This window comes from Ambystoma mexicanum, chromosome 2q (assembly GCF_040938575.1).
Source record: "Ambystoma mexicanum isolate Mex_15411 chromosome 2q, UKY_AmexF1_1, whole genome shotgun sequence".
NCBI lineage: Eukaryota > Metazoa > Chordata > Amphibia > Caudata > Ambystomatidae > Ambystoma > Ambystoma mexicanum.
In genome coordinates this window covers 526,154,934-526,180,221 of record NC_090924.1, presented here as the reverse complement: position 1 = coordinate 526,180,221, position 25,288 = coordinate 526,154,934, and positions in this window count along the sequence as shown.

Below are 25,288 nucleotides of genomic sequence, written 5' to 3'. Positions count from 1 at the left end.
ATGAGTTGGACATGAGTGGGGGCCTGGTGGAGGGTGCCCCACAGTGCTGGGTGGGGTGCAGGGGGGACATGAGTGGGGGCCTGGTGGAGGGTGCCCCACAGTGCTGTGCTGGGGGCTGGGGGTGCAGGGGGACATGAGTGGGGGCCTGGTGGAGGGTGCCCCACTGTGCTGGGGGGTGGGGGTGCAGGGGGACATGAGTGGGGGCCTGGTGGAGGGTGCCCCACAGTGCTGGGGGGTGGGGGTGCAGGGGAACATGAGTGGGGGCCTGGTGGAGGGTGGCCCACAGTGCTGGGGGGTGGGGGTGCAGGGGGACATGAGTGGGGGCCTGGTGGAGGGTGCCCCTGGATGCTGGGGGTTGGGGGTGCAGGGGGACATGCATTGGTGGGCAGTAGTGCAAGGTGACATGTGGGTTGGCTGGGGGGCATGGGCATGGTGGATGGGCTGCCTGCGGGACATGTGCAGGGTAGTCCCCTGTGGTGTGGGCGGCCTGCAGGGGCCGTGGAGGGTGTCGAGTGAACAGCTGGGAGGACCCACACGGCCGATTCACGTGTAGGACTGCCCGGCACCCCCGGAATACACGTAGACTGCTGGATTCGCGTGTGGAATTTCCCTTGCACCTTGGAATACACGTACCCCGCTGAAATCGTGTGTGAAACTTCAAGCGCAACCCGAAATACACGCACCACGGACAATCGCGTGTGGAACTTCCCGTGCACCCCGAAATACACGTTCCCAGGGCAATCGCGTGTGGAACTTCCCGCGCACCTTGGAATACACGTACCCTGCTGAATTTGTGTGTGGAACTTCCCGCGCACCCCGAAATACACGTGCCCAGGGCAATCGCGTGTGGAACTTCCTGCGCACCCCGAAATACACGTACCCAGGGCAATCGCGTGTGGAACTTCCCGCGAACCCCGTAATATACGTACCATGCTGATATCGCGTGTGGAAGTTCACGCGGACCCATAATACACGTACCCTGATGAATTTGCGTGTCAGACTACACGCGCAACCCTGATATACACGTACACAGGCGAATCGCACTGCTGGGGGGTAGAAAGGAGTGGGGGCCTGGTGGAGGGTGCCCCTGGATGCTGGGGGGTGGGGGTGCTGGGAGACATGAGTGTGGGCCTGGTGGAGGGTGCCCCCCAGTGCTGGGGGTGGGGGTGCAGGGGGACATGAGTTGGACATGTGTGGGGGCCTGCTGGCAGGTGCCCCACAGTGATGGGGGTGAGGGTGCTGGGAGACATGCGTTGTTGATCAGTAGTGCAAGGTGACATGTGGCTTGGCTGGGGGGCATGGCCATGGTGCATGGGCTGCCTGCGGGACATGAGCAGGGGTGCAGGGTAGTCCCCTGTGGTGTGGGCTGGCTGCAGGGGCCGTGGAGGGTGTAGAGGGAACACCTTGGAGGACCCACACGGCCAATTCACGTGTGGTGCTCCCCGCGTACCCCTGAAATACACGTGCCCTGATGGAATCGCGTGTGATACTTCCCGCGCACCCCTGAAATACACGTACCCTGATGGAATTGCGTGTGATGCTTCCCGCGCACCACTGAAATACACGTACCCTGCTGATTTTGGTGTGATACTTCCCGCGCACCCCTGGAATACATGTGCCCTGATGGAATCGCGTGTGTTACTTCACGCGCACCCCTGATGTACACGTACCCAGGAAAATCGTGTGCGAAACTTCCCGCGAACCACTGAAATACACGTTCCCCACTTGGCGTTTGCTGTTTGGCAGCCCTGTGAACTGGTCCAGGGTTAGCACAGCCCTTTGCGATGAATTGGGAATTTTGATGGCTTTTCCTTGTGCAAGGGCGTTCTTGGGGGCGTAACTGGCGCTGCTGCAGGGTCGCTGCGCCACTCTGCGCCACGGCTGGTTTTGGAGGCTAAAATATATGAATACGCTGTGCGATGAAATGGATTTTATCGCACGCGGCCGGCGCAGTGTATCGCACGGGGACACTGTGCGCCAGCCGCGTGCGCCACTTTTGTGTGAAATTCTATGAATTACCCTGTTAGAGTTTTTGGACCTAAGCTCTGGAACCATCTCCCACTGGAGATTAGAGCCTATCAGTCATTGGGCCAGTTTAGAAAGTCTCTAAAAACCCACTTGTTTAAGTAGGCTGGTCGATCCAGAGTCACTATGATGTTTAGTTCATGCCTCGTCTAGCTGTTCTGATCATCTGCGCCCGGATACAGTTGAGTTAGTCTTGGAGCACGATATAAATAATCAAAATCAAAATCAAATCAAATGTGTGCCACCATGGTTAAGATGATAGCTTAGTGAGTCTGGTACTTGCAACAGAGATCTGTGTTATTTTGCCATATCGTAGCACCCAATCCTGACTAGACCAACTCAGCAGTTCCTCTACCTCAGGTTCAAATGTGTGTAATAAACAGTGTTGACAGTAACACTCACTGTGCAACAAAACAATGTACCTGCAAAGAAAAGCTAGTTATAAAACTAACATAGCATCATTACAGGGCGGGTCTATTTACCTTCCCTAATGAAGAGCATAATTGTTTGGTGAGGAGCAGATCAACAACAAACTTTCCAGATGTTTGTGAGAGACTCCTGAGTTTCGAGCCCAAATTGTTAATAATTTTAAATTTTCTCCCACCAAAGATTGGTTTCCTCCGATGTAAGTCATTGGAGGAAATAAATCACCTTACTCATGACTCTAAATGTCTCACTTAACTGGTTTAAAATGTGGGATCGTATGATTGAAGAGGTTGGTAGGTAGTGGCATTAGGACAGTGAACCCAACCTGCTGAGGCTTGTGTCCTTTTTCCATTGGATGCTACTGTGATACTGTACTGATCATCACAATTTATTGTACAATACTGGACTGTCTTTTGTGAAAAGGTTTGCTTTCTAACATTCCATGGGAAATCTTTGGACCATTTCCTGCTCTTTCCTTTCTTCTAGGCCATTTAATGAGACAGGGCTCTGTGATGAATCAAGGGTGTTCGTCCCTTCTCCCCAAGAGGGAGACACCCCCTTTGAGGCTAGGGCGGTGAACCTGCACCACAAGACCCTCCCTAGGGGTCTAGGAAAGCAGGACCTCACTGGGAGTGACTCCCTCTTAGGGGACAAGGACTCTTGTTGCCTCTGGGAACTCACTAGAACAAACATAATCTCAGCATAAATGGGACTGCCTGCAATGAATAATGATGCGTCTTCTTACACTTGGCTGCATGCAATGCTGGAGCAAACATATCCTGAAATGGAAAAGAAGATGTCTCTTTAAGGAGAGACGTGTACTTAACTGAGATGAGTGGATTACAGAGGAAGAGAGTATGGTATACAGGGGAAGCCCCTTGCCGTGATTGCGCCTGGGTGCGGCGGAGCGAAGGCAAGCTGTGGAGCTTGCGACATTCAAAGAGGCAAGAAAGCTGACTTGAGACTCCCGAAGGCCATCAAGAGAAGTAACAGAGAAACCATTACCAGAGCAGGGACAGGAGTCCTGTACCAGGTGGTGGCGTGACCATGAACATCTCGTGATGTGCGAGCAGCCCAGGGAACGGAGCTCAGACCATCGCAAAGAGGAGCGTCATCAACTTCCTGCCAGGAGCGTCTGTAGACGGAAGCCACATGCAGCGAAACAGAGAGCGGAACACAAGCGAAAGCAACTGCCGAGAAGCCAGACCACAGAGTTGGCTACCCGAGCGAGTGCTGAGTCCTGCAATGTTCCCCTGTATACATGTAGGTACCGGGCAGAAGGGGAAAAGCCGGAGGCCGCTAGTGCAACATTATATCAAGAGAGAAACTCATCCGTGTCATAAAGAAAAAAAACAGTTTGACTGGGGATATGAAAGATCGATTAAAAACATAACAAATAACCTTGGCTGGCAAAATAAAAGAGACTGGAAAGAAATACCCTAGGAAGAAGGGGCAAGGTCCCAAAAACTCAGAGTGGGAGAGTGAAGAGAACACGGCATACAGACAAGTAAAACGTGTTGTGAGAAAAAATGCCAAGTGAGCAAGACAAAATAAGAGAAAATCCAATAACAAGAAGCCTGGAGAGGGGAAGGCTTAAGTTGGATAAAGTCACTACAAGCCTGGGAAAGGTTGAGTTTAAAGTCTAGCAGAGATATACAACCAATGATAAAACAGAGAGAGAGTATCTCAAGGAAAACTATCCTAAACAGAATCCTAAAGAGGGGGCATGAGACAAGAGCAATTTGATGAGCTACAGGAGATCATGAAGGAAAAAGCAAGAAGATATCAAGAAGATTGTGTTAAGAAACTTACATTATTTGATCAAAGACATTCAATAAAAGTATCAGAAGACAAGACCAGGAGAAGAGAGATAGTCTCTGGACCTAATTTTGAGTTATTCATATTAGTGGTAGAGTTAGGTAGAACTAGATTTGAACAGAGGACATTCATGTTTGTAGACTTCCTGACAACAGATGAGCACCTTCAGTTTCTTTAGATAGGCATGGTCATTTCTTTAGCGAGAGGGAAAGATAGGCCTTTTTCTTATAGTTTAAATAAAAGAATCCTTAAAATGTCCACAGTGTCATTGTTGAACCGAGTCCTGTACCTAAAGCTTGAACACAAATACCTTCACCATGGACGGCAAGTGTTTCCCTTTTAATGCCAAATGTTTAATATTCTCATTCTAGCACAGACGAAAGAATATTCCATGCTTTTTTGATTGCTGCCAGGTGATGATATAAAGCGATGGGCTGTGTTTGGGACGAGCGAGTGGTGTAATATTGAGATTCTTGGATGTCTTTGTTTTAGGTTTTTGATAGAAGCACCAAATGGGCCTGGGGCCAAAGAAAACCAAGATGGACTTGTCCAAACAGGTTATTTTGTCACTAAATTACTGTGTAGGTGCGCTTCTTGGCCACTAGATGGGTAGGGGTACTGCTCTCCACCCTTCTTGTTTCAATAGATCCTGTGTTGCGTAGGACCTGAAAATGGCCATAGATAACAGGGAACAAGCCTGGACCCCTGGAGACACATGCATGCTCAGATGTAAACTCGAGTTGTAAGGTGAAATTATTTCAAAATGTCCCTTTTAAAATGAATATGTGTGTAAACATCTATCTGCAAATAATACATGGCAGGCTGCAATATCTTTATAAAAGACATCACATTATAACTGACCTGTAATAAGTAAATGACATCACAACTGCACTCTAATCAGTTATTGGGCTTCACGGCTGAGCCAACAAAGAGGATTCCAGCTGTCACTTCAGCACTGCATTAAAGCTGTAAAAATCTTGTCAAATTCCTTGCTTGCAAAATAGTTTTCTGTGTCAAAATTGACATGGAACTGTTTATGGTAGAATGTTTACTTTGTGCACTGCTGAAGTTTAACGCATTTCAGCAAGAATCTGAATGTTATTACTTATTTTAAAGCACAAAATGAAAACTTTTGGAAACATTTTATTTAACTGCTTGAACTATTTTTCTGCAACACATTAGGAGCTGCATTTTATTTTCAATCTAAACAGATTTTATATTGATTACATGGATCAGCAAATGTAAGATTGCTTACATTATACTATGCAAGAGAAGATGGGCCCGATTAATGGAGGTTCGTGCAGAAATCCTGCAAGGGCCGCACGACATGAAGGACACTGTGTGAGCCTGCGCGATTAAGTAAATTGGCGCGCTCTGCGTATTCATGGATCCAAATGCTCAATTCCAGCAGACACGCAAAGGGAATGGAGCTACGTGAGGAACAACCACAATACGCCCCCACGCAAACCAAACCCCAAGCCATACCCCAACCCAAGCGAAAACCTCTGCATCCACCATCCAGCACCACTGCAAAAATGTGTGGGCCCCCTCATAAGCATGAGGCACCCCTGCGAAAATGCAAGAGCTTCCTCATATGTCGAGGCTGCACCCCCAATGCAAATGCGCAGGCTCGCTCGTAAGCTAAGATGGCGCCCCTGCGAAAACACGAGAGTTACCTCGTAAATCGGGGCCGCACCCCCATTGAAAACATGCAGGCTCCCTCGTAAGCTAAGGCGGTACCCCTGCCAAAACGCCAGAGACACCTCGTAAGTCGAGGCTGCACCCCCCAACGAAAACGCACAGGCTCCCTTTGTAAACTAAGGCAGCGCCCCAGTTAAAACGTGAGAGCTACCTCTTAAGTCGATGCCGCACACCCAATGAAAACACACGGGCTCCCTCATAAGCTAAGGGGCCACCCCAGCCAAAATACAGGGGCCTCTACGTAAGTCGAGGCCACACCCCCAATGAAAACTCGGAGGCTGCCTTGTAATCTAAGGCGGCAGCCCTAACGAAAACTTGCGGGCTCCATCGCATGTTAAAGCACCCCTGTGAAACTGAAAGTCCACCCCCCCAACACCCTAGGCACCCAATCTGCCGGCATATACCCCTACTGCACATCAACCCCTCAAGTCCAGACACCACCCACCAGCCCCCTTCACCTCCGACACTACCCATGGCAGCCCCCTTCACCTCCGACACTACCCCAGGCAGCCCCCTCAAGTCCAGACACCACCCACCAGCCCCCTTCATCTCTGACAGTACCCCAGACAGCCCCGTCACCTCCGGCACTACCCCAGGCAGCCCTCTCAAGTCCAGACACCATCTACCAGCCCCCTTCAACTTCCGACACCACCCAGGCAGCCCCCTTCACCTCTGACACTACTCCAGGCAACCCCCTTCACTTCCGACACTACCCCAGGCAGCCTCCTCAGGTCCGGAACACCACCCACCAGCCCCTTCACCTCCGACACTACCCATGGCAGCCCCCTTCACCTCTGACACTACCCCAGGCAGACCCCTCAAGTCCAGACACCACCCACCAGTCCCCTTCACCTCTGACAGTACCCCAGACAGCCCTGTCACCTCTGGCACTACCCCAGGCAGCCCCCTCAAGTCCAGACACCATCCACCAGCCCCCTTCAACTCCGACACTACCCAGGCAGCCCCCTTCACCTCTGACACTACTCCAGGCAACCCCCTTCACCTCCGACACTACCCCAGGCAGCCTCCTCAGGTCCGGAACACCATCTACTAGCCCCCTTCACCTCCGACACCATCCCAGGCCGCCCCCTTAAGTCCGGACACCACCCACTAGCACCTTCAGCTCTGACACTACCCCAGCCAGCCCCGTTCACCTCCAACACTACCCCAGGCAGACTGTACCACCGGCTGTCACTCCCTGGCAGAATGGAATCTGAAGCCTCCCAGCCAGACAGCACTACATTGCATCAACAACACTGTGGCCACCCAATCAACATGTGACAAGTGAATGCAATGCAAAGTGGCATGTGCCTGTTGGCCATGGGTCATTGCAAAGCATCAAAGCACACCAACTGAATGTGTGCCACAACAGAAGTAAACATATTCATACATCGGCCAGATCCACAAATAATGACCAGGCGCGTGGAAGTGGTGTCAAAGTCCCTGTCAGAGACCACAACATGACAGGCCAATGGATGATGGGAGGGAAATCAGAGAGTGCATTGCTCACTGAGACAGGAAATGCGTGCTAACACACAGGAAGCCAAACATGGCTCGCAAATACATTCCAGTTGTACAGGTGGCGCAGGACATGAGAGCAGGCAGTGTGTGATTGCACATGCAGGTGGGCATGTGCGCATGACATGGGTTTGACAGAGCAATGACAAACAAATGTGCAAGTACCGTGACCAGGGCATACCTCCACAGTGAGCCCACCTCCCTCCACCACAACCACACTGATGCCAAACACACAGTGATGCTGCACATGCAAATGCAAATGAAAACATACAGTGCAGACCCAGTTGTCTGATGGACCCACCCCCACATGTCAGGCAAATGTGCATTCTTCCAGCCACAACCATTACAACAACAACAACAGAAACTGGCACGCCACAAGACACATGACTTGCAAGAGAGAGATGCACTGGCTGAAAAGCGAGCAATCAAAGTTGCATACACACAAATGAACTGCATGAAGCATGGAATGGAACAAAATGAAAGATGTTTTAAACCAGAATGTGTACAAGAAAAATGGGGAATGAAGGTCCAAGCAATCCGGAGGAAAATATGAAATTACAAAACAACCCTACGCCTAAATAACTATATACATAAAAAACAGGGAAGGAAAGTCTTCAGAGTCTGTGGTGAATAATAAATAAAAAAAAGGAAACCTACACCTAAATAACTTTATACAAAGGCAGCGTGCTAGTCCGTCTCTCCAATCTCACTCAAGCTGTCAACCAGGGCTGAGCTGCACGCCACATCCTCCTACATCAGGTGGGTCTCTGTTGTTTCCTGGAGGGCTTGCAGGGTGGACATCCTCTGTGCTTCGGCCTCCCGCGCCGACCTGCATTTGGCCTCCATGATGGCAGCCTGTCTCCTTGCCCGACGCAGCACAACCTCAGCCCTGGCCATCATCACTCTGGCTTCCCGTGCCGGCTGTCTCTCTGTCACCAGCTGCCATTCATATCTCTGGAACACGGAAGACTTTGAGTGCACCAATCTCACTTGGTCCTCCTGCCTCACACTTTCCACCTGCCTCCTTGGGGTGGTCTGCCCTGAAACATAACGCCTCCTCCTCATTACCACCTGCTGCTGCTGTGCCCAGTGCATGCTCCCTTGGTACTCTCTCTGAAAGGATGATGATCGTCAGGGGTGTACAGGACCTGCCCTGCACCCCATTTCCTGCTGTCCCTCCATTGCCCATGCCCCTGTCTGTGCTTGGACAGTGACTCCCACCTTTGTCAGGGATGTAACCTGCACCAGACAGGGCAATGTGGCTGGGACTAGTGCACAGGGGGCACTGCTGGTATGTGGTCCGGAAAGCACCCCGGAGGACGACCGGTGCACAGAGGAGGAAGGGGGTTGCAGAAGTGAACAGTCCACGTAGCCAAGCAGGAAACAGGCCTGCTGCCAGCAAGGCCACAAGGCGGTACAGATTATTTTGATGATGGACAAGCAGACAATGAGTAGCCTGCCCATCATCACGAATGACTGCAGTACGCCTGGGAAGCCCAGCCAGCAGGGGCAGCACCTGATCCCGGATGGACATATCAGCCGGCAACAGGATGCTGATCTGGGTGGAGGCATCCCAGCAGGAGCACAATTCTGCATCCAATGGCCCAGGGACTCTCCCGGTACTTTGGAAACATGTGACACTGACAAGTAGTGTTCATTGCTACATTCTTGTTGCGTTTCACCCTGCACTGCTAGACCGGTGCATGCACACAATGTATCACTTACATGCCATGCCCTGCAGAGATGCATGTTCTTGTTGTCACCTGCTCTTATGGGTTTTCTTGTCACGATGTATACCCGAGCTGTCTGTCAAAGCACATTGCCGTGTTCACAGAGTGTAGTTGCATGAGTGCCCACAGACCACATACACATTGACTCTATTCCAGTGACACTGAGAGCCTACTCATTGTGGAGCATGCTGCCTCTTACCCTTCCACACTCTGGGCCTCATCACGAGTTGGGCTGTAGCCCTTAAATGCAGTGGTAACGGTATTACCACCACATTTAAGGGCTGGCCCTATCACGAGTTGGGCACTAAATCGGCTGTTTTACCTCAAGCTTTTTTCGGGAGGTGAAAATCCCTGTTTTCAGCAGTATTACAGCCGGCTGTATTAGCCCGCAGTGTTAGCACTGAAAATTCTCCATTGGATCCAATGGACCCAATCAGGAATGGGGATTTACCGTTAAGGCCCAACCCGTGATCCGGTGGTAATACCACCGGGCCGGTTGGTGCTAGGGCTATTACAGTTGGCGGTATTACAGCCGAGAATACAGCCCAACTCGTGATGAGGCCCTCTGTGTTCACTCTGTGCCCTCTCTATGTGGCCACTGTCCTCAGCCTCTTGTGGATTGTTGTACCTTGTTCACGTTGCCCAATCCACTCTTCATCTCACTGCACTTCAGGCACGTTGCCCAGAAGTCACTCTTTCGGTTGTGTACCCACTCATGGGCTTCTTCCCTTTCCACGCCTTCCTGCAGGTCCTCATTGTCTCTTGGTCCCTGTCCCAGAACTGATTAGTATGTCATGTGTGGACCGTGGTGTTGTCTGTGAATATGGATGTCTGGCCGTTTCCATGTGATGTCATTGTGCATTAAAATGTCAAATTTTTATTACTTTTCCCCTGGCATGTGTGACAACTTGACAGTTGAATGTCCCCTCATTGTGCATTTAAAACACTGTAGAATGTCAATGTGCCCAGTGCTGGCATGTACAGGATGTGGAGGCGAGGGGCCCAGTGCTGGCATGTACAGGATGTGGAGGCGAGGGGCTTGTTAGCAAATGCCATGCATCAGCTGCTTACTGGACCAAGTGTGTGAATGCGCAATGTCTGATGGGTGCATGTCCTGCCATTTCTTGTCAGAGTACTCCTTGGAGCATATATACATTGTTGTTTCTTTTGACATGTATCAATATGTCTTTCTCTTTCCATGTGCAGGTGAGGATTCACCAGTAGCAGGGGTGGAGGAGGAGGAAGAATCAGGTGTGCAGCAAACCACCAGTGGGGGACGTGGTATGGTAGGCCGTGAAACCCCACTGGTGCTGCAGACCATCCTGAGTGTTGCTGCAGACTCTTCAGACTCTTTAGAATCAGATGTATCTGATGCTGGACCAGATGTGCATGCCTCAAAGAGGCCAGAGCAGAGTGCCCCATTGTGTGGATCAGTCAGGGCCTGTGAGTCTGTGGTGGGGCGGCTGGCTTCACAAGGCCAGTCAGTGGTGGCACCCCCATCTGCGGTGATTACGGCTGAAAGGGCAGCCTCCCCTGATTTGGTATTGGCTCCTGGGCCTGATGTCGAAGGGAGGGGTGCAGACCTCCAGCCAATGAAAGGGGGACCACAGCAAATGACTAGGTCCCTTGCATCAGGCCACCGTGGTTCCCGCACATGTGGGGGACGTGTGCATGCTGGGGAGACAGAGTGGGAGCAGCAGATGTTGCGTGCCGCACTGCGACATGGATTTGTGTTGGATAAAATATCTTTATTTTTTATTTGTATTGGTTTAATTGCAATTGATATCTGAGGGAATGGATAAGATGGTCAAATTCATGACCCCCGCCAGTGGCCCGGGTTGAGCAACAGCTGCAGGTCAACATCAAGGGCTGACGGGATAATCTGTGGTGTCTGCAGGCTTCCCTGCATACAGACGCTCGGGCACCCAGAGAAGCCTTGAGGCTTGAGATGGAGGCCCAGAGGACAACACTCCATGCAGAACTAACAGCCACAGGGGAGACTGATCCATGATGAGGTGGGTACCTTCAGGCAGCCACTCTCGGAGGAACTCCGTGCATTACGGATGTCTGCACATGCACTCTGTTGCCTTCCGAGATGCAATGCATACAGGCATCACCGGCCTAACTGTGCTGGTGCATTCATCAGTGTCACACATGGCCGCCGCCTCTGAAGACCAAGCCTTGCCACTGCGTGGTCTGCCACTGCCACCATGCCCACCCGCAGGTCAACCGCAGGATGGGGGGGCCAGCACAGACATTCTTCCTGGTCCACTGTTGCCGTGAGGTCCATGAGCCCTTGGAGGGTTTTTATTTTTTAAATTTTAATAGTCAACTTTTTTGTCCAATCATGTAGACCTTGGCATGCACCCTACCCCTCCCCCCATCCAGGGTGGACCCCTCACCGTCCATGATGGACAATTTTTCTGTTGTTTTTAATTTTTGGATGGCCATGACCCTCTTTTTTTACCTTTTTTTCCTTTTTTTCCTTTTTGTGTCCCTTGCTTTGCCTTGGGAACTTTTTTTATTTGATTAGAAGAACCCTGGTCTAGATGTTGGTATGTTTTTCTGTTCATCCATTTCCAAGGTGTAATATTATTCTGTTTTCTTTTTGATTTTTTACATTTGCCTTGAGTAGTGCAGTTACACTATCATGGCCATGACGTATGCAGTGGTGGACATGCAGCCATGCTCAGTGACGTCAACTGCCATGGTTGTATTGTGGTGGACGGGATGGCATGTGCAGGTAACATTGGGTTGATTGAATATTGACACGTGTGTGCAGCGTGTGTGGTACTGTACTATGGATGTTATAATGCCTTGTCCCATGTTGTTACAGTGCTCTGGTTTCCCATTAACATTGATAGGCATGTATGCACAACCGACACTGCAGCGCTTCATGACATGGTCTCTGGTGACTCAGTTGTGGACATATGTGTGCATTGACTCCACAGGACATGTTTGTCGCAATTCATGCATGTTGGTTTTAACAGATATGCACATGTGTACCTCTGACTGACTGCTTCTGTGTTACCATGTATGGTGACTTTTTTAACATGTTTTTGAACTGTTGGTTATCATCACTGGTCTGCATTCCATGTTTTCTTGTTATATGTTCTACTTCATGTTTACTACCACAGCCTGTGGGTGTAGATTGCATCGACACAATGTAGCTGCTTGCATGTCTGACATCCTCCACTTCCCAGTGCCAAGCTTCATCAGCTGTCCCTCTGTCAGATTCAAGTGAGCCCTGTAATCCATGCACACTTACTGGGGCAGTCTCACTTGGGGGGTGTAGTGTGTTGGGGGGTGAATGCCAGACTTCCTGCTAAACACCACACCACAGTGAATGCATGACCATTTGGTGTGTTATCCAACAGGGGTGTATGTTGTTTTATGTAGGGTAGGGGTATATGTTTTCTGTGTCTTAGTTGTGTTGAAGTGGGGTACATGTGACTTGTTGTGTAGTGGATGCCATGGTGGGGTTTTCCTTGGTTTGTGTGAGATAGGGCTACTGATTGACCATACAAATGTGCCTATTATTTTCCAGTCTGTCCTTTACCGACCACCAGTTTTGTCCTTCTTGGCCCCTACATGTGGATATTTTCATTATATGTGCCTTCCGTAATCTCATGCCATGATGGTAAGTTCGGAGGTATTGATATCACTATCATTCTCCATAGGTCAACTTCTATGTGCCCTCACCCAAAGTTAAGTTGGGCATGTCCATCCCTGTCTCCACTCCAGACAGTGTACTCCTTGCTATAGTTTTCACTTGTCCCTCTCTCTCTCTCTCTCTTGTGCTACTCTCCACTCCTAGGTAATTCTGAATCTGTGTCCTGTCTCCTTCTTGCAGTCTGTGGTCCTTCTGCACTGGGTAGTCTATGCATGTTTTCTGATTCCCTAAATGGTTGTCATGGATCTCCAATGTCTTTAAATTGTTGCAATGTATGTCTTTACAATTTGATAATGTGTTTCCCGGTGGGATGCAGTGTATGCAAAACAGGTGTGTACCCTGTGCAGGTAAGTGAAGGGCACTGAGGGTGTCACTCGTGGTGTGGTGTTTAGCAGGGAGTCTGGCACTGTGTGCATTCACTTTTGTTAAACTTGTTTTGTGGGGCACGAGTCCAAGTTAATGGATGCATGTGTCACATGGTGTTCTTATGGCCATGTGTCTGTGGTGGTAGTGTGTGTTTCATTGCACTTTTCACATGTGTATTGCCTAACACATGGCATCCCATACAATGATCCAGTAATATTGATTCATGTACACGGAAGACACTGTTTAGCCTTTCTTGGTCAGGGTTCACCATTCTTGTTGTGCAGTCCTAATAATAATCCACACACATGATACCATTGATGCCCATGTTTGGGATGCTATGTTGTCAACAACCACCAGGCACACTACATTGAGCATGGTTTGTTATTTGCCATGCATGTGCCATGCTTGGTGCACCCTGGGGATTACAGCGGCATGTTGACAGCTGCTGGGTGCATGTCAATGCTACCTTGGATTCAATGCACATTTGACCCAATGCAATTGAGTCGCTCTGAAGTCTGCATTACCTTGCACTTTCGAGTTGCCTGCTCCCTTTTGTGTGCATTTTTTTTCTCTGTTTCTTATTGCTTTCTCATTCTGGTTGTGTGCAGGGCCGGTCTTTGCATCAGGCAGCCCAGGCGGCTGCCTGACGTCAGTCAGCCTCTAGGGGTGCTGCACCAGCAGTCCACAGTGCCAGTGCTAGAATACACGTGTAACACGTTAGTTTCCTAACATTATAAAAACAAATGTGCCTGTTAATTTTTATAATGTTACGAAACGAACGTGTTACACGGGTATTCTACCACTGGCACTGCTGCAGGCTGTGGCCTCGGCCAGGGCAGTTTCTAGTCCATTTGGTGCCCAGGGCGAAACATTAGGAAGGCGCCCCCCGCACCCTATCCCATGCGCCACTCCCACTGCACCCCACGCTCCACTCCCGCCGCACCTTGCGCACCACTCCCACCGCACCCTGCTCACCACTCCCACTGCACCCTGCGCGCCATTCCCAAACTACACAGTTGAGGACCTCCTACCCAAAGTCAAACAGTCCGTCACACAAGGAATTAATTGCCATTTCCAACAGTGGGCCACTTTTTCACTGGTGCCCAAGACAATTTTATGCCCCAGTCCCACTTAGACTGCAGATAATGAGGACTGGGCACACCAAGAGACCATGATATGGCATAGGATGCAGTATATACAACCAACAAATAACACAATATGCTTAAGGGGGTTTGGAGGCAACCTAAGCCAAAAGGGCAATGACAAGGAGACACCTGAACCCAATAAACAATCACTTTAACATTCTTTGAATGGGAATCAAGTGTATGCTTTGATACAGTGAAGTCTTGACTGTTGTAAGGATACATGGAGACGGATAATTTATTTATTCATGCAATGTTTGTCGGGTACCTGCATATTTTTTTATTTATGCAATGTGTGTCGGATACAGGTATCCGACAAACATTGCATAAATAAATAAATTATCCATCTCCATGTACCCGACAAACATTGCATAAATAAATAAATAAACCGGTTCGTGGCTTAAAGAATATTTACTCAGCAACACTGGGCAAAACTAATATCCGCATAGTGAAGTAACTCATCACCATTGCCATGGAAGTGGTTTAAAGTGTAATTGAAATATAGTTCGGAAAAGAAGCGGCATGAAAGAAATAGTGCTGCTTTAAACTATTATTGTGACTATTTTCTGGGCTTGCAGGAATGCACCATGGGCCCAACGGGTCTCCGTTTATACCGTGTCGGGGCCAACGGTGCGTCCCTGCAAGGCACGCCCACTCCCCACAGCCCACTGCACCTCCCCTCCCATCTCAATGCCAGCACGAAACCATTTAGTGACTAATGGGCCACCATTAGCAGTTTCCTGCCGGCATTGTGATGGAAGGGGCTCGTCTTAGCTGCAGGGGGACCTAAAGTGTTTTTATTGGTGTGCTTATGCCCCCCAAACCAAGTGGCGCGAAAGTGGTCAGAGGGAGCCTCTGACTTCTGTAATGTCACGTAGTACATTTGTACTACGTGACATTACAGTCAGAAGGGGCAGTGCCAGCGCCTGACCTGCGGAACTTTCCCCACGTCAATGCGCCGCCCCACAAACTGGGGAATTCCATCCCCTCCAGAGGCTCCAGGGGCCAGGGCAATTGCACCCCCGGGGCTATTGCGCCCTGGGCAGTTCCCCGCCTCGCCTGGGCAAAGAAACGGGCCTGGCCTCCCCCCTCAGGCAGGGCAGGGCAATTGGCAAATAAATTAGCAACATTTGTTGCTTTATTACCTTCCCCTGGCTCCGGCTGGTGCCAGCAACGCTGGCGCCAGCCAGGCCCATGGGCACACGTGCGGTGTGCCCTCCTACAGACTATGGGCGCGCACTGACACTGAAGTGTGGATGGATTGGGGCTGGATGGTGTTGTCGGCCCCGCCCATTACAGAAAAGAGGAGCGATTGGGTCACTAAATCCTGAAGTTGTTCCCATCACAAGCACACACTGCCAAGCAGCAGCAGAATCAGCAAATACAAACAGTTGCCGCATCCTGCCCTCACTGATTGGGCCTTGTTTCAGGAAATCCGGCAGTAACTACAGCATGCTGAGGCAAGCACACTTCTTTCCTCCTGCTCCCGTCCTCACAGGTGAGGCCTATTGCAGCATAGGTGTTTTATTTATTTTAAAATGGTATTGCGGAGATGACTGGGCCAACCAAGAACAGTCTCTGGAGGCCACAAAGCTAGACACTTTTGTCAAGGCTCAAGTAGTCATGAAAAAGGAAGCGAGCACTGGTGGTGGACTCTCCTCAGGAGATCAAAAGGCCGGTTCTCGGAAGACCTGGGCAGAGTGTCACCGTCAGCAGATCTTAGACAGTTGCAAGTTCCAGGGGGGTTGGATTGGTCCGTCTGTCGGCCATTCGGCCTGTGGCCATGCCAAAATCACTTTGAGGCCGAGGCCAAGGCCCTGGGGGCCAGTAGCACGCGTGAGCCAGTTTGGAGGTTACTATGCCCCCCCTAGTTCCGCTCCTGAGCATATTGTTTGTTGTTCCCTCTTTCCTGGGCATGCCCCAGCCATTACGGAAAAGAGGTGCGAGTGGGTCACTAAATCCTGAAGTTGTTCCCATCACAAGCACACACTGCCAAGCAGCAGCAGAATCAGCAAATACAAACAGTTGCCGCATCCTGCCCTCACTGATTGGGCCTTGTTTCAGGAAATCCGGCAGTAACTACAGCCTGCCGAGCCAAGCACACTTCTTTCCTCCTGCTACCGTACTCGCAGGTGGGGCCTATTGCTGCATAGGCATTTTATTTATTTTAAAATTGTATTGCAGAGATGACTGGGCCATCCAAGAACAGCCTCTGGAGGCCACAAAGCTAGACACTTTTGTCAAGACTCAAGTAGTCAGGAAAAGGAAGTGAGCACTGGTGTGGACTCTACTCAGGAGATCAAAAGGCCGGTTCTCGGAAGACCTGGGCAGAGTGTCACTGTCAGCAGATCTTAGACAGTTGCACGTTCCAGCGGGGTTGGATTGGTCCGTCCTTCGGCCATTCGACCCGTGGCCGGGCCAAAATGACTTTGAGGGCGAGGCCCTGGGGGCCAGTACCACGCTTGGGCCGGTTTGGGGATTACTACGCCCCCATATTTCCAGCTCCCGAGCATATTGTTCATCGTTCCCTCTTTCCTGGGCATGCACTGCTGACTTTATTCTAGTGCAAGAGTTTCATACTTTTCACTGTTCGCTCAGACTTGTGTTATACTCTTCTTTGTCGCTGTGCTTCATTTGTTTGGAGTAGCAATCACGCTAGTCTAACGAGATAAACAAACACCTACACGAACGCGCCTTGTGAATGATGGTGTGAAGGATGGATGCAGGCGCTGCACCAAAAGCTGAGCGAAGTCTGCACAGCAGCTGGCTTGGGAAAGCGATTCGGCAACTATAGTAGAAACCGTCTCCGTGGACGGTTGGCCCGTCTTCCGTATATAATGCAAATACCCAGACTTGCAGGATGCATGCTTCACTTTCTTTGTTCCATTGGGGGCGACATGCTGTAGCATCAATTAATGGCCTTTAAAATACCCTGCACGGTGCAGCTTCCGATCTCCTTTAACACAAACGCTGGGAAATTGCCATGACTAGCTAATGCCACATTAATCAAAGCCAGGTATCTAAATAATGGTTCAAGTGTTGGGGAATCACCTGCTCACACTCTCTGTCGTGTGACCAACTAGTGCGCAAAAGGTGTTTCAAAGCGTGGGGCTCTTGATGCCACTCATTTCTGCATTTGATACACCAGCAGCTAAACACACCCTGGGGAGGCAGCTCCTTCTGCATAGTCCATTTCTCTCCCAAGCTCGGGACAATGTTCTTTACAATAATGGAGAATGTGAAAAAGCGCAGGGCTGCAAGGCGGGGGGGTGAGGGTGGAGGGCAAAGCGCACTACGCTTGGTGTACACTGGAGATGATTCACCTGATACCCGCAGTACTCCAAGTCCCTTGAAATGAAATTCGTCTATACACTGCACAATGTGCAAAGGCCGTCGTTATTCAAGCAGCACGCGACTTGTAATTTGCAAAAAGTAAACTTAACGAGTCCCAAGAAAAGGTTGCCTTCCACCCTTTAAGAATTTGATTGTTTTAGTTTTTATGTTGGGATGGTAGACATCGTTTTTTTCTTTGCGATCTTACAGTTTCATGGTGCTGTCGGGAGTTAAAATGAGTGATCACAAAGGAAACATTTAAGAATTTTGAGAGTTCACGAGCATGAGCGAAACAAACCCCAATACTCAAACTGCCATTTCTCTGCCACGGTAATGCACTGCAGTGTGTTTCAATGTAAAGTCCACATTGTAACGTCATAATTTTAGAACGCCACCTCTCCAACATTAACATTGGGAGCTATGTTGAATTGTACATGCATGTCAACTCTCTGCATATGTTTAAAGTAGACTTTACCACTCACATGGAGTAGTGATATTGTTTACGTGTGTCCCTCCTAAATATATTTAACTTCCCATGAAATATTTGATGCAATACATATGGCATAAATACATGTATTTTAATGCTGAGATAGATGGGCTTGTACAGCTATCGGTGGGTATGTTGCTGGTGCTTGTTCTTGGAGGTTCGAGTAACACTGTTCAAGACCATTTCATCACCTTTTAAGAGTGGCTAAATGTTTGAGGTCATACGAATGGCGTTAGTGTAGATCTGACATTGTCGATTCTCTGACCTGAGCCACAGCAGCAAACTGGTCATTGTTACTAAAAATGAAGAGCAAAAGCAGACTAACATAACCATGCATGTTCGGGTTTGACCCTCTTATTGCTGTTTTCTGAGGTTCATGAAATTCAGCTGATGCCAGCATTGACAATTTTGTTAACTCATAGTCCCCACTCCCACTGCTCAGCCCATGACACATGCATGAGATCACAGGTTGGGTGAGGGGGGGGGTGCCAACGATGCTTCCCGCCTGGGGTGCAATCTGTTGTAAGGCCAGCCCTGGTTGTGTGCTTCATGCCACTTGCCTCAGTGCACAGCCTTCCAGTCTGACATCTGCCTCTGTGAAGTGCTGCCTTTGGCTAGATCCTTTCTTCAGTGTAATTGGTGAGTATTTGGGTTCAGACATTCTTGGGCTTCGCAACATCGGCTCCCATGCCAGTGTTCACTGCACTGACCCAGTGCTATGCTGATGATGGCATGCCATGTCATAGCATGGGAAATACAGCCAGGGTGATCTAGTCTTTTATTGATCTCATTGATGTACTTTTTGTGGGTCCGATCATTGTCATGCTGACTGTTGCCAGATGCGTGCGTTGAGTATGTGCCATCAGCTTGATAATGGGGTAGGTGTGACATGGCCATTCAATGCATTGCACTTGGGGTTCAGGCAGTGTATGGGTCGTGGGTGGGTGTTTGTCAGTGTGTGTGTTTTGTTTGTTGGATTTGCATGCATTGTGCAGATCTGTCTGCATGTGTGCCAGAACACATGTTGATGGTCAGCACGTGAGTTGTTTGAATTTTTTCCATGTCACTCAGGGGGGCACGTATTGCTATGTGTTTGGGTGCATGGATGTGTTGGCTGCACTCACATTGATTTGTCTTTTTCTGCAGATCCATTCGTCGGGATGTAAACGGTGATGGGATTGAGGGGATACTTGCAGTCATATGCATGCACAGGAAATAGGTAGGAAGTGCATTTCTCTTGTAGTGCACTTTTGTTGCTCTTTGGTTGTTAATATTCAAAATGACTATTTTGATGTCACTGAGTATTATGTGCATTGTTAAGGTCAGGGAGGGGATGGCCAGCGTATGTGTTTTTTGTTGTGTAACACGCATTATAGGTTCAGAGCTTTCCTTGCATGGGTTAATTGTTTTCAAGATAGTACTGTGCCTTACTACTTGTGGTCTCATGTCTGAGGTTTGTTGTCTACATACAGTACAGTTGTTTTCCATGTAACAGTCATCTGGTAGTTAGTCTATTGTGATGTGTTTTTTTTAGTGTACTACGTGTATACTATTATTTGCAGTTGCTGTGACTGTGTTGGTGAATGGTGCAATGCCATGCTGCTTATGGTCATGACTCACTGTTGATTTTGCTATGGATGTGTACATTACTTGCTGCATCTGTGACTGTGTCCATTTGGGTGTGTCGATCACTTTGTCTCACTTGTCATTTGTGTCCTGTTCAGTGCGTTTTTTGATATAGGGGGCATTGTCTCCATATTGGCTGCATGTATGTCACATGTGGATCATGACCACCGCTTTTGCGCTCACAGCAACAAGAATACAGTTGGGCCTGTCATGCACATTTTCACACAGGTGTGCAACCATATTGCATTGGCCTTATGGGGATTGTTGAAAATGATACATTTGGAGTCCATGAATGCCTAGCTGCTCATAATTGATAGTTGGCAAGTTGATGAATTAATCAGTGGCAACACATATTCTGGGTGATCATTTCTTGGACATTAGTGATGTTTTTGTGCCTCAGGTGTGGTTTCACTCCATGCTTACCATGGTAGTGGTATACTCCCACTTACGTGTCTTTCATTTGGCCACACTTTGTGCATGTCGTTTTATGTCTAATGGATGCACACAATTTTGCCCTCCCACATTCTCAGGGTGTTTTTGTGTGAACCGGGGATTGTCCCATGGTCATCATTGAATGGCACCTGGGATGTGGCTTGATCGCGTGCACTCCACAGGAGCAGGATTTTAGGTAAAGTAGGATTGCACCAGCTGGGTACGTGCAGCCTCTCCACATGCCCTATGGACAGCCATGTGCAAGTGTCGTTCCTGTGGATGTGGGTGGCGGCCCACCAGCATGTCCACTGGGACACCACGCTGTGTGGCGACATTGTGCAGGACATATGCTGCCACAATGATCCTGCACACAACTGGTGGTGCATATAGCAACACACCAGCAGAGTGGTCAAGGGAGCGGAAACGTGACTTAAGCACTCCGAATACGCGCTGCACTATGCCCCTAGTCGTTACATGGGCAGTAGTGTACCTTACCTCTGGTGGTGTTGTAGGATTCCGTATGGGCATCATTGTGAATGTGCTCAGTGGGTAGGCACTGTCCCCTGTAAATGTATAGATGTTTGTCATTATCATGTGTTGCCAGTGTCTATTGGTAAGTGTGCAACGTGCATGCATGTGCATGTCCATTCATACTCACCAATGAGCCATGAGTTCCGATGCTTGCCAGCTAGCAGGTTCTGGTCTAGTGGTGACATCCGGAATATATAACTGTCGTGTGTGCTTCCTGTTATAACTTCAGTTATGATGCACTTGGCATCGCACACAACCTGAACATTGATTGAATTCCAATGTTTTCTATTGCAGTATATGTGCTCTGTCGCTCTGGAGGCACGTAGCGCAACATGGGTGCAATCTACACGTGGGAAGGGCACCACAGCATAAAAGTCCTGCATGACTATTTGCCTTTTTTGCAGGTGTTCTTGTCATATAAATCTGGTGTCGCACAAAAGGTTGTGCAGATATGCATTCCAGCACCTGGTATAGGCAACGTGACTGCCACCTACTATGGCAGTGGTCCGCTGGAAGGATCCAGCTGTCAGGAAATCTAAAGAAGTGAGCACTTTGTGTAGGGGGCTAAGGGCCTGGGAGCACATGGTGGGTGATGTTAGCCCATCTTCCCACTCCCTGGCCAGGTTTAGGACGATATGGGGGGGAACATGTACCTACCATAGACCTTGTAATCCGGCATCGCGAAGAGGGTGGTACTTGGGTTGAAGATGCGGGCCCTGGCCATCTTCCTACACCTGCAGTATCCGTACACGATCGCTCTGACAAATGCTGGATTCATCGTGGCTGAATACATTTTGTTTGGTGTGTGTCGCGTGCTTTATAGATCCGCGTTGATGTTTATGCCTGCTATCAGGTGGCAGGAGTGACCAGGACTTGCGCAAACTTTTTCGCAACCCGACTTTCAAAGTTCAATTCCATGAATACATGTTTATTTGTGCTGGCATGGGTGCGCGATTGACTGGCCGTCCCTCAACACGCCCACATTTTCACATGTTATTCCTCATTCTGCATGTTCTGCCCCCTATTTTGCTTGCTGCGTAGGCCCGGCCCACACTCTGCTTGGAGTCTCGTGCAAGGCGTTCCTCAGCTCACAGCGACGTGCCAGGACAGTGTGAAATCCACACAAGTCCAGGAACAGTACTGCGCATTCCATTCCATGAATCAACAAAGGCGGATTTGCGTGCAGTTGCACAGGCAAGTCTCCTATTTTCTGCACAAATAAATCCATGAATCGGGCCTGATGTATTGAAGAGAAAGACAGTGTGTGGCTATATATTATAAGGAATGAAATACCCACTACCATACATAAAAAGATATCCCAAATCACCATTGAGTTGCGTGACCTTATAAAGGAACTTTGCCTTCAAACTCGTTCCTCTATTTTGTCACAAAACTCCTCAGTGACTTGCAATGGCCTTATAACATATGGTAGGGGGTACTTTATCCCTTATATAATACAAAACGTCCTCTGCAGTACACCTTTGTACTATACAGCAATTTTATGTTTTTTGCATTCATAATAAACCAAATTCAGGTTTCTCCATACATAAAATGAAAGTTCACCAGGCACCGGTTGGGGGTGCCAGACCAGTACAAAAAATAGTGCACGGGCCTTGCCAATATTTTTGCCCTGGGCCTCCCACAAGCCTGTGACAGCCCTGACTCTACTTGATATAGCCCCCGAAGCCGTTGGAAGAGGACACCTGGTCACGCTGCTTCCTTCTGTATACTTCCACTGATTACGCGAATCTGTCTTACAATGACACCTCGCTTGTTAGTGCAGCGAGGCTGCAGTTTAATTCACCTGACTTGTTAACAGCTCACTGTCTGAAGTTCCAGGAATTGGCCGACTTCACATTTACCGTCAAAGCGCTGAACTCCCCCGGATGGCAGAAATTCACAAATAATCCGATAATTTGTACACCGTCTGTGGGGCTCACGGGGACGCTGATCAGTGCGCATCACAGTGTGGTGGTAAAAGGATTGATGAGCCAAAGGGAGCAGGCAGCCTACTGTCTGCCTTCCAGGGGAGGGTGCCGCGCACTGAAAAGCCCCGCTAATCGCTGGGCGTGGAGGTACAAGGACATTCACTACACAGACACGCTATCGAACGCTACGAATTCCGTGCCTGAGCCATTGAAGAGAAATGCACTGGGTACATACAGCCGGGTACTAACAGTCTCCTTTCCGTGTATGTTTACAGTCTGTGAAATCTTGTTAGTGTGACTTACACCCCCCTGCCCCAGTCACTAACACCTGGGGACACAGAGAAAGTTCGGAGACGGGAAGTTATTGGCAGAAGGCCTCTCACACTAAACAAGGTGTTCTTGTGCCTTTGCTGTGTCTTTTATTGCAGCCCTCAATCACTGGCTAGTTTAGGTTACAATGGGCCTTTTTTGCTCCAGCTGTTAAGTTTATCCATTAGGCACTGATGGCCCACTGCAGGGCTTATGGCAACACATATGCTCCAGCTCATCAAGTACCTGTGAGGGCAAAGTTCACAGTGCTGGAAAGATTCCCCTACATGTCCAAGAAGTAATCCGAAAGCCCACACAGGCCTTCCGCTACCTCCATGCGAGAACTCCATCACAGGGCCACATCGTATCACTGCACTACAGTTGTGCACCTAGGCTAACGTTTCGTGGTGAGGCTAACCCTTCAAATGTTGGGAGAGGGGCAAACTTCAAAGACTACGGGGGAGGGGCAAACTTATTTGTGAGGGTGACTCTAACTTCTTTACAAATTCTCTCCTTCATGTTTGAAACCAACACACTTAAGGACTGCTCCGAGAATGAGCTCTCTTCCGTCCCCCTACCCAGGGCTTTAAGTTGGGTAAAAAATTGAGGGGTGGGCCCTAATTTGGGGGTGTGGCTTCCATGATGGGCATAGCCTGAAAAGTGCACAAACCATAGTAAGGTACGCAAATATATAAATGCATGTAAGCATTTATATATTTGTATGCATACCTTACTATGGGTTGTGTACCTTTCAAGCCATCTTTTATAAACATAGACATATATTTTGGATTTCTATGTTTATAAAACATGGCTTGAAAAAAACACAAACCAAAGTAAGGTACGCACACAACTATATAAATTAAGATGGCTTGAAACGTACACAATTCAAGTTATCTTTTATAAAGCTTTGAGGTCGGACAAAACCCGAGACATCTCTGTCATCGACAAAGCTTTATACAAGATGTCTTGACTTGTGTACTTTTCAAGCCATGTTTCATAAACATAGAAATATGTTACATACTTCTATTTGTATAAAAGATGGCTTGAAAAGTACACAATTCAAGGCATCATTTATAAAGATTTGTCAACACAGAAAGACGCCTCAGGCTCGGTGATCTGTGCTATGCTAAAATCACAGAGCCCAAGGCGTCTTTGACCCTCGTCGAACCTGGGGGCTCTGTGATCTGATCAGATCACAAAGCCCCCAGGTTCGCTGAGGGTGCGTCACCTGGAGAGGGGGTGGGGAAACAAAGGTACCATAACTTCCTCTCGTGACCCCTCACGTGAGGTTTCACAAGAGGAAGTTACAGTGACTGACATAAGTGCCAGCCAGCCATAGCATTGCTGAAACTGCAACTTCCAGTTTCATTGATGCTGTGGCTGGCTGGCACTTATGTCAGTCACAGCTTGCCTGACTTTCAAATGGTGGGCGCATCTTCTGTCGCAGCTACAGACGTGGCGGGAGAATATGTCCCGCCATGGCCATGTGTCCTCCCAGCTCAGCCCCCTATTTGGAGACTGCCATGGCAACCCTGGGCTGGCCCCGGCCCACTTAAAGCATTGCCCCTACCCTTCCAATGACACCCCTGAAATGTAAGTACTAACATCCCATTACAATTTCAATTGCCTAAAAATGTATGCATTCAAATACTGCTGCTAGCAATAATTGTATCTATTTATTACATTATTAATTGCTGGGCCTTTGTCAACTGTGCCGCCACAGGCACCGTTTATTGTCTGTGTCCTGTTGTCCAGGGAGGTCCTTTAGGGGTTGTCAGGGGTCACAGATGTGACCCATGAGGTCTCCCTTGCTTCCCCTAAAAAAATTAATTAAAAAAAACGTTTAAAAAAAATTGAATTGAGGCTCCTGGGCTGGGCCAGCAGCATGTGACTCTTTGCTTCTGGAGTGGCTGGTTTTCTGATAGCTATAGCCAGTAAGATAGCTCTGTGGGTTGAGCACTCGCTGCTGCAATGTGTGTGTGATCTACAGGTTGCAGGTTCGACTCCCAGCAAGGTCAACTCAGCCTTTCATCCTGCTGAGGTTGATAAATGAGTACCAACACAGGTTGGGTAATATTGTATGTATATTTGTTCTATATGAAGCACTTAAGTGTAAGTGCTATATAATAACACATCATGATAATTTTTGCTCTGGACGTCTGCTTGCATTCAAAGTAGTTTGGTAATATAGGCCTATACGCGCTGATATTAATGATACATATGGTGATCTATTCTAGTATGAA